The 11,304-nt window shown below is 37.3% G+C and overlaps 1 long non-coding RNA gene across 2 annotated transcripts; it reads left to right on the top strand.

The window, feature by feature from the left end:
- Positions 1 to 8,138: 8,138 nt before the first annotated feature.
- On the top strand, positions 8,139 to 11,076 carry LOC129888331 (uncharacterized). 2 transcript variants are annotated; one of them, XR_008766626.1, is made up of 3 exons: positions 8,139 to 8,719; positions 9,429 to 9,591; positions 10,791 to 11,076. It is a non-coding gene; the product is annotated as an uncharacterized LOC129888331 (long non-coding RNA). The 2 variants fall into 2 exon arrangements; XR_008766625.1 differs by having other exon boundaries at positions 9,450 to 9,591.
- Positions 11,077 to 11,304: the final 228 nt, after the last annotated feature.

Consider the following 11,304-nt stretch of genomic DNA (forward strand, 5'->3'; position numbering starts at 1 on the left):
CAAAACATAAACCTGCATAGAGAGCATCTACACAATGGATCCAAAAGTAAAGTACGTCAAGGGTTTTTTTCTAACTCTTTTCAATTTTCTTCTTCTCAGGTTGGCCATTCCCAGCTTCTCCGGTAAGTAGTTTCCTTTAGCTTCTCATAGTAGTTGTTGATAAGTGTAATAATGATGAGCTATATCTGATTTGTGACTCCATTTATATAGGCTATCTTCAGTATTGTTTTCTTCTCTATAGACATGTTTGCAATGAAAATAAGTAAGCTGACTGGTACGATCATGAAATTCTCTGATGAACTGCTGAGCATGCCAGGGGGGTTTTGCTTCAGTACTTAACCATTTTATGGGAAATTCTGATTCCACTTCTAATATGATCCGTCTTTATCCATGTTGTATACACCATTGGACTCTAGATATTGCTGCTTGGAGTTCTATCTAGTTGGTGGTGCCAATACCCAAGGGAACTGTAAAGGCAAAAATCAGAGATCCCTGTTGATCTCTTAGAATTCCCCCACCTCCAATTTTACCTAGATTTGTTAGAGCACTCCCATCAGTATTTAGTTTTAAAATATTGCAAGGAGTCTTGTCCAAGTGACTACCAAAATTTTCAGTTCTTGGCTACATCCTTCAACTATACAAATTAACTCTTTCCAATTATTTGGCCATAGTTTGTGCACCTCATTCCTGTGATGCAAACTCCACCACTTCAACAGTTTACTTCTCATATGTGAGTGACTGTGAACAATCCCAAAACACTTGCCAAAATAGGTCCAGATATGATAAGAAAAATGGCCCGTAATAAAAATATGATCTATGTCATCCCATCCAAGTTTGAAACAACAAAAACACCTCACTGGAGACACCCCAAAGGTAGTTAACTTGTCATTTATAGGTAACTTACCTCTTAGAGTTCTCCAAATTATGAAAGAAACTTTGAATGGAATGTTTTTATGCCAATTAAGAGTGTTGATCAATCTTTATGCCCTTCTTTCTGATGACCTCCCAAGTAGTTGAACAAGTGAAACTTCCACTAGCAGCTGGCCTCCAAATAGCTTCATCAATTACTCCTTCTTGATAGTTAAATCTGAAGCTTAAGATCTTTAGAACCTATAAAGGAGGGACCTACTGCCTTATCATAGTTTCATTCCAATTCCCATTCACTAGAAAATGATCCACTCTAGTTTTATTGAGACTGGAAATGTTGGGATAATGATTAGCCAAGGATCCATCTCCCAGCCAATTATCCCACCAGAATAAGCTATTGCCTGAGTTAATTTTCCATCTGATGTGAGGTTCTATCATATGTTTGTTTCTCATCATATAATTCCAAACCAAAGACTTCCTTGTATCCCACCTTTTAGCCACAGATTTAGCCCTTTTACAGTATTTGGCCCTCAAAAACTGACTCCATAAGGAGTTTTTAGTTATAAAATTCCACCATTATTTGTACTGAAGAGCTATGCAAGTATTAGCTAATTGTCTCACCCCTATGCCTCCTTCTTCATAAGGGAAGCTCATAGTTTCCCAAGATGCCCAGTGATATTTTTTCCTCTCCTTATCCCACCCCCAAAAGAAATCAGTTGTCACCCTCTTTATATATTTAATGGTAGCTTTGGGAGGAAAACTTGCAGAAAGGATGTGAATGGGAATGGAGTGCAGGACATGCTTCACTAAGGTAACCTTACCTCCAAAGTTAAGGATCCTCGACTTCCACCCCCAAATCTTCTTAAGCACTTTGTCCAACAGTTCTGAATAATAAATAACTCTCTGCCTTCCAATGTATAATGGATATCCTAGATAAGCAATGTGACTATCCTTCTAGGTGAAACCAGTTTCCTCTTTGACCATATCAATAATCTCACTGCAAGTTTTATAGGGGATCATAAAGTGACTTTTATCCTTATTAATGAGTTGGTTAGAAATTCCTTCATAAGTAGTCAAATAGTTCATAATCAGCTGAATAGAATTCCTGTTTCCTAAGGTAAATATGATCACATCATCTGCAAAACTGAGATGGTTAATCTGAGGACCTCTACTTTTCATATGAAATCCCTAATATGAATGATTTAAGTGCAAAAGATTACATCTTCTGGAAAAAACTTCAACACCTGGTGGAATGAAAGAACCCATGTATAGTACCATTAATGATTATGGAGTACCAGTTGTTACTCATGATCCTCCACACCATATCAATAAAAATTTCTCCAAAACCCATTTTTCTGAGAACAAGACAAGTGAATGACCAAGATACTCTATCATAGGCCTTAGCCATATTCAATTTTATTACCAAATTTTCACCAATCTTGGGTTTCTTGATACCATGAGTAATCTCCTAAGCTAACATGATATTTTCATATATGTTTCTTCCCTTTACAAAGCCTAACTAGTTAGGAGTTATAGGATCAGGTAGAATAGGAGCCAATTTGAGATAGATAAGCTTGGAGATAATCTTGTTAGTGAAGTTACTAAGATTGATAGATCTGAATTCTGAAAGATTATTAGAATGTTCAACTTTGTGGAGCAATACTAAAAAAGCATGAGATATGTATTTTTGCATTATTTGACCACCAAAGAAAGACTGTACTACATACAATAAATCTAAGTTTATAATCTCCCAATAAGTTTGAAATTATTTTCCATTCATACCATCTGTACCTACTACAGAGTTATGATTCTTAGAGAACAATGCATGCTTCAGTTCATAAAGAGTGGACATGGCTTGCAAGACCTGATTCTGTTCTACTATAACTATTCTTGAGATGCACTGAATAATATCTTCACTGATTCTATTCTCCTTACTAGTAAATATGTTTCGAAAGTGATCACAAGATGCTTTTGCTATACCTTCATCCTCTTGTAGCCATTCCTCATTTTATTTGCAAATCTTGTGGATGACGAGTCTCCTTTTCCTTCCCCTCAAAAAAGCATGGAAGTATCTAGAGTTTGCAACCCCATACTTGAACCATTGTAATTGAGTTTTTTGTTTGAGAATTTCCTCTTCAAGTTTTAAATACTTGATGTATTCAGCATTGAGCTGGTGAATTGTATCTCTATTCCTTCAGAGTTGTTGTTGATAACTTCCTCTTCTGCATTTCTGACCATGTCCTCACAATCTTTCACCCTAGAAAAAATGTCTCCAAATCCCCTTTTTGACCAGTTGCTAAGGGTAGAGGCCAATCTCTTTATTTTGAGGTGCAAGCACCATATAGGATTACCAGAAACCTCTCTATTCCAGTATTCCTTCATATATTCATGAAATTTTCATTATCTACCCAACAGTTCAGGAATTTAAAGTACCTTATGTTGTTCTCTTGTCTTACCATCATTTCCAGCAGTATTGGTCAATGATCAAACCCCACTGAAGAAAGGTGGGATACAATAGTTTGTGGCATTATTTCTAGCCATCTATCATTCACCATAACTCTATGATGCTGAATTTTTGTCTATGCATTGCTTGGTTTGATCTTGGAATTATGCTAAACGCCTTAATGTGATGTCATATGTTTATTAAGTTAAGACTTGATATTGGGAGTTCGGGCTATGTTGCACTTGTGATCATGATTATTTTAACTATTAGATTAAGTTTATGGGGACTAAATGCTTTAGTTGTTGCTAAATTGTGTATCTATTTATCATAATTATTCTGACTAATGGATTGAGTTTATGGGGACTCAGTGCATTAGTTGTTGCTAAATTATATTTATATCTGTCATAATTGTTTTAAATATAGGATTGATTTTATGGGAACTCAATGTTTTAGTTGATTTAAGATGGGCGATGAATAGATCCTTATAGTGTGCATGTTTGTTTACACTAAGATAATGGGGAAAGTTCTTAAGTGTGTGACTGACTGGTCATGGTTTTCTAGTGCTTTTAGATCCTAGTTGATAATGGGCATAAAGGTTATTGATTGGATATGAGTAATGTTGTCGGGTTGAGGTGAAGTGTTATGTATTCATATGAGTTGATCTTAATAAATGAACGGGGTTAATAAAAAAGAAATGTGTTCATATGATTTTGATTAAAAAGTGTGAAATGTTTGATAATGACATTGATGTGAATTTTATGATATACCTTGATAGCCTTATTGTGATTGTGAATTGCCTGAACTTGTCATTTCCTCATTATTGTGTGAACATATTGAATTGCATTTTGTACTTGAACACTATGATTAGATGGAGAGTGTGATGCCGACATCATTGACAATGAGAGTGTGTTGTCGGGTTCATTTTTGGCGAGAGTGTAATGTCAAGGTCTTTGCCAATGAATATGGCCAATGCTCGATTATTCATTATGAATGAGAATCCTTTCATACTTAATTTTGGTGTGTTGATTCTTGTATTTGATTTGTGAGATACTTTGTGGTTACTAATCTTTGAGTGGAGATGATGTGCTCGTTATAGCACTGGTTAGGGTTTAATTGCCTGGGTAAAGTTCCTCCTAATATGAGAGTTGACAAGATTTCAGTTTAGAATAGATTTCGAAGAATGTTATGATTTGTGTGGGTTAGATATATTTTGTGTCTCGAGATGTAGCATTTGATAAGATTAAGGTGATATCATGATATGTGAGGGACATATATCCCATAGAAACTTTCGGAATGGAAGTTGGGTTGTAGAACTCCGGGTTAGCATTTACGTAAAAGAGGTTAGTCCAGGATGTGATTTTCCTAAAGTTGTAATGGTGTCTCACTATTGGGTTTTAAAAACTCTTAAGATTGGCTCGTGCCCTCTTCTCTATGTTGTCGATCAAGGACGAACGAGAAGTAAATTGGTATCTATTATAACAACTTATTCCGTCGTGACTAAACATATATGCGGTAAAGGTATATGAACCTCATTCGTCAAAAGATTAGGAACAATTCCTAGTTATGTGAGTACATTAGTTGTGAATTAAGGTCGTAGTATGCTCCTATCTCAAAGTTAAGTTGAAAGTATTTTTTTCGATTTAGTTTCAAAGTTGAGTTTAAACTAAGGTCAACAACAACAACAACAACAACCTAGTGAAAGCCCACAAAGTGGGGTCTAGGGAGGGTAAAGTGTACGCAGACCTTATTCTTACCAAGGTAGGACGGCTGTTTTCGAGAGACCCTCGGCTTAAAGCATAAAAAAGGTCAAATAAGGCTAAGAAGTTCAAAACGATATGAGAAAGCAAATAACGAAAATGACACAGATAAAATAGATTAATTGAAGTACAGAAAGTAATAGATAATAATAGAAATCAGAGCATAAGAAATTATAGTGCACTAATGCGTCTACTAATACGGAAGAATAATGAGACTATATACTAGCCTTCTACCCTAATATGGGTCCTCCACACCCTTTTATCTAAGGTCATGTCCTCGATAAACTGTAATGGCGTCATGTCCTGTCTAATCAGCTCTCCCTAATATTTCTTCGGCCTACCCCTATCTCTTTTGAAACCATCCATGGACAACCTCTCACACCTCCATACTGGGGCATCTATGTCTCTCCTCTTCACATGCCCAAACCATCTCAATTGCATTTCCCGCATCTTATCTTCCACCGAGGTCACTCCTACCTTGTCCCGAATAGCCTCATTTCTAATCCCGTCGCTCCTTGTATGCCCACACATCCATCTCAACATTCTCATCTCGGCAACTTTCATCTTTTGAACCTGAGAGACCTTAACTGGCCAACACTCCGCCCCATATAACATAGCTGTTCTAACTACCACTTTGTAGAACTTGCCCTTAAGTTGTGTTGGCACCTTCTTATCACATAGCATACCGGAAGAGAGCCTCCATTTCATCCACATGCCCCAATACGATGTGTGACATCATCATTAATCTCCCCGCAGCCTTGCATAATAGACCCAAGGTACTTGAAACTACTTTTCTTTTGGATGGCCTGGTCATCAAGCCTAACTTCCGCGCCAACCTCCTGAGGTGTCTCACTGAACTTGCACTCTAAGTACTCCATCTTGGTCCTACTCAACTTAAACCCTTTAGACTCCAAGGTATGTCTCCAATCCTCCAGCTTAGCATTAACTCTAATACAAGTCTCATCGATCAGTACTATATCATTCGCAAAAAGCATAAACCATGGCACCTCACCTTGAATTTGTCACGTCAATCCATCCATCACCAAGGCAAATAAAAAAGGACTAAGAGTTGCTCCTTAATGCAACCCTATCACAACTGGGAAGTGCTCTGAGTCCCCTCCTACTGTCCTTACCCTAATTTTGGTACCCTCATACATGTCCTTAATCATCCTAATGTACGCCATAGGTACACCTTTAGCCTCTGAACATCTCCATAGTATTTCTCGTGGAACTTTATCATAAGCCTTTTATAGGTCGATGAATACCATATGCAAGTACCTCTTCCTCTCCCTATACTGCTCCACCAGTCTCCTCATAAGATGGATGGCTTCTATAGTTGAGTGTCCCGGCATAAATCCAAACTGGTTCTCTGAAATAAAATCCCTCTCCTCACCCTCATCTCCATCACTCTTTCCCACACTTTCATAGTATGGCTTAGAAGCTTGATACCTCTATAGTTGTTGCAGCTATGGATATCCCCCATTCTTTGTATAGAGGGATCATTACGCTCAACCTCCATTCTTCGGGCATTGTTGCCATCTTAAAGATGACATTAAATAACCTAGTCAGCCACTCCAAACCTACTAAGCTCGCTCTCTTCCAAAATTCCTCAGGAATCTCGTCAGGTCTGGTCACTCTTCCCCAGCACATTGTACGCACAACATCCTTAACCTCTTCGACCGTAATATACCAACAACACCCAAAATCGTGAAGCCTCTCTGTATGTTCTAAATCTCCCAACATAATCTCTTTGTCCCCTTCTTCATTTAAGAGTTTATGGAAGTATGACTGTCATCTCTATTTAATAAGGATCTCCTCTACCAATACTTTTCCAAGCTTGTCCTTAATGCAGTTCACTTGATCCTCATCGCGTTCCCTTCTCTCCCGTGTCCTGTCTAGCCTAAATAATTTCCTATCCCCACCTTTCTCTTCTAGTTCAGTATAAAGGCGTTCAAAAGCTGTTATTTTTATCGTCGAACCCGCTGACTATCGTCGAACCCGCTGACTTCGCCTCCTTCCTCACTATCTTATAAAGTTCCTTATTCGTCCACTTCTCCACCTCATCCTTGCTTTCTATCAACTTCGCATACGCCATTTTATTTGCTTCCACCTTCCCTTGCACTTCTCTATTCCACCACCAATCCCCTTGATGCTGACCATGGCTACCTTTCGAGACTCCCAACACTTCCGTTGCTACAACCCTAATACAACTAGCTGTCCTATCCCATATACTATTCTCATCCCCACTACTATCCTAGGCCCCCATATCCTTTAATTTCTCTTCCATCTTCAGGGTACTAACCATGGTCAAACTCCCCATCTAATCCTAGGTCGGTCATCCCCGATCCTCTTTTTCCTCATCATCTTGTTATCTAAATCCATCACCAAGAGCTTATGTCGGGTCGTAAGGTTGTCGATCAGAATGACCTTACAGTCTTTGCATAAACCTTTATCATTCTTTCTAAGGAGTAAAAAATCTATTTGAGTCTTAGACACCAAACTACGAAAGGTTACCAAGTGGTCCACCTTCTTTGGGAAACTCGAATTGGCTATCACCAACCCAAAAGCTCTTGCGAAATCCAAAAGTGAAACTCTTCCTCCATTTCTGTCTCTAAAGCCAAAGCCTCCATGCACATCATCATACCCTCCCGAAATAGACCCGATGTGCCCATTGAAATCCCCTCCCACGAAAATCTTCTCAGTAGGCGGTATGCCTCCCACTAACACATCCAAATCCTCCCAAAAATGCCTCTTCTCCTCCTTGCCTAAGCCCGCTTGGGGCACATAAGCACTAATGATGTTCAACGTGATCCCTTCAACGACCATCTTAATCGATATCATTCTATTAGTGACTCTCCTAACCTCCACCACCCGATCCCTCAAATCACTATCTACTAAAATGCCTACCCCATTCCTATACTTCGATTTACTAGAGAACCAAAGATTATACCCATCTACCTCCTTAGCTTTAGAACCTACCCATTTGAGCTTCATTGTTCTTTCCCTTGCTTCTCTTAAAGTGGATCTTTTCAGGATTGAACCTGGTATAACTGTTATTGTGAAATGGCGTGGCCAACCTATTTTCGTGGTTCAGATTGGTTTGTGGTTATTTTGGTATGCACCCATCTTGGGTGCATTCCTTTGCTAAATGCTGGTGATTCTAGTGGTTGGTTTTACCCCTGCCATGGCTCTAAGATCTAGCGCAATGCTTATTTTGCATCAGTTACACAACCGTTGTAATAGATCGTTGAACTGTGGTATGATCTCAACACCCGTCACTACAGAGGTTCTATGGCAATAGAGTTTTATAGTCGTCACAATGGAGGATTTATGGCAACGGTTAATTTATGAAAAAATATTGTACTTGCAATTTATATCCCAAAAATATATTTTCCTCCAGTAATTTAGAGTACCCGGTAATTTTTTTCATTCCAATTAATTAAAAAAGTACTAAAAGAAACTCTTTTTGAATTTTCCCAAAATCCAAAGGTCATCTTCGTTAGTGAAGAGAACCAAATCCTCTGAAAGAGAAACGAGCTTTGACAGTGAACTATACGACGAGCTCCTATGAAGACAGTCTTTTTCACCGGAGTTCTTCTACGATCTCAAAAGTTTTTTCAATGGTCTTCTCTGATAGCATTCTTCTTTCAAGGTAGTCTTCACAACAAACTTTTGCACCTCAAGTGGTATGATTTTTAAGTTTCTGTCTATTTCATGATTTTTAAGTCCCCATTGTCTCTAATTTATAGTGCATGTATTATTTTTCAAATCAAAAATTCCATTGAAGGGTTTTTTAAAAATCTTAAAGAAAAACAAATGGGTTTGTCTGAAATCTATGTTATTTGTTCTAATTGGGGCATCATGTTTAATTGCTCATGTTAGTATCCTATTTGTTGAAGTTCTTTGTTGATTCTTCAAAGAATAGATCTATTTTCAGCAAGTTGGAAGAACTCCTATTTGGTCTAACTAGGTTTTTTGATTCTTCATATAAAATCTAATATGTGGTTCATTTTTTTCTTTCTTAAAAATATAAAAAAGCTTACAAGAGTAGTGATTTCATTCGTGAGACTAATAATTGTAAACATTTGTGTTTTGGCTACCACGTCTTAATGTAAGATAGATTTACTTCACTAGATATTGTAGTTCAAAAATCAATATATAGTCCTTTTGTTTGATTTTCTTAAGTTCTGTCATTTATTAAAGTTTAAAACTCATGAAGTTAACTAATTGCTTACAAGTTTGATTTGCTAGGATGAGACTTAAGTGATTGAAGGTTTCATATCTCTATTTGGGGTGTTTGTGTTTAATTGATTTGATTTAATTTAACGAGTTTCGATTTGCTGATTATGTGCTTTTAACAGTTTATATTCTTGGCCCATCAGAAGTTTTCAGATAGTTGTTGTTGTCCCTTGTTGAATGAAGAGCTAAGTTTGGTCCGCATCTCATCTCCAAAGCCGCTGAAGAGTCGTCAAAATTGCCGGAAAGTTGCCAAGAAATCCACCGCCTGTTGTTCCTCGGTCGCTGGTAAGTTCCCAACTTTATGTTCATGTTCAAGCATCTTTTCATCTTGTTCTTCTCATTTTCCTATCTCTTTAACTTGTGCAACAAAATGTACTAGATTTCAACATCAAGTGCTTGGCATTTTATTTCTAGATTTGAAAATCTGATGCCTGTTAACTGTTGTTAATGTAATTGGTAAAATATGTTGACTGTGGATCTCCTTGCTGCCAAGATAAACAATATGACTATCATGTGACGTATGATATACTCCCTATATATCCTCTACTGTCACAACAATGTTCTAGGGGACTTCCCATACCTTAGTTAGGACCAGAAGGAGCGCTAGTGAGTCTGTTTCTAGACAAATGTAATTTAAACCAACTATTACACAGTGATAAATTGCTTCTTTTATTGCAGTAGCTTCAGCCTCTATGTTTGTCCCTTCCTGAATTTCCTCTCCCTAGGCATAGACAAGATCTCCTTCTTGATTTCTCAAGCAGAAACCATAAGACCATCTTCCTAGATTGCCTTGTATGTTCTATATTTCTTGTTTTTTTCTACAGATAGTAAAATATGTAACTAAATGTATAAATAGCATTTATTTGTCTAATTATTTATTAAATATATGTTATGTAACTAAATTTCACTTATCTAATGACCTAAATCAGATCATTTACAATCATGATTTTTTAGAAGCAATAAGGTAAAAGAATATCTTGAAACTTTGAAAGATTAAGTCTCTTGATATTGCTTGCAATCATGAATTTGCTGGCTTTAATTTTTTCTCATGTCACGTAGGATATTCAATGCATATTGGAGATAAAAATTGGATAGATCTCCGAAGATCCACCAATAAATATATTCGTGAAGTTAATGATTTTAACATAGGAGCCTTGTAGGCTTAGGCTAGTTGATCAACAAAAGCCCTTAAAGTTAAAGTTAAAGAATGAATATAAAAAAATATGACGAAGTTCTACTTTGGCAAGTAGTCTCCCCTCTTCCAATGTGGGGGTTACATTAGATTCCATCTTATAGCTCACAAGTTCTTAATGTCGGTTATAATCATCTTTCCACATATATATGATTTAAATGCTATCTACTTAAATTCTCATGCATGCTCTCATTTACGTACCTACCTTATCAATGTCTTTAATTTTTTACATTCTATTGCTTGCCTACATAATTAGTACATTCAAAGTACTAATGCTTACTCTATTGCCTAGGTGATCTCACCATGTAGGGATCAGTGTTTCTCTTCAATCTTCTCCACATATCTAGCTTCAATTAGTTTGAAGATTGCTTGTGGCGAGTTCCAATGTTTCGGGAATAACATCCTTTTTATTCTATCTTATGCTATGTACAACATTAAGACTTCTATTATCGCATTTCTTGACACTTATTTCGAGGGTGAGCTAGGGACAGGTCTTAGCCCCCGCCAAGTCTATGACTATAGGTATGCTTGGACATATATGGATCATGAATAGAGGTTGTAAATGACTATTGTTTATGATGTTCTCCCTTAGTACTGTTTCCCCTTTTACTTCCGTTATTTGTTCGTTGTCATTACTTATGAAGGCTTAATGAATGCTAAGAGGCTTGGGTCAGGTACCCCTGGGTTCCTCATTTGCTGTGTCACATCTAGGACCTAGGCTTGGGTCATGACAGATTTGGTATCAAAGTTTGAGGTTTTGAACGGTTCCTTGAGTCCAACATACCGCATCGAATAAGGTTTTATTC

This window comes from Solanum dulcamara, chromosome 5, assembly GCF_947179165.1.
Source record: "Solanum dulcamara chromosome 5, daSolDulc1.2, whole genome shotgun sequence".
Lineage (NCBI taxonomy): Eukaryota > Viridiplantae > Streptophyta > Magnoliopsida > Solanales > Solanaceae > Solanum > Solanum dulcamara.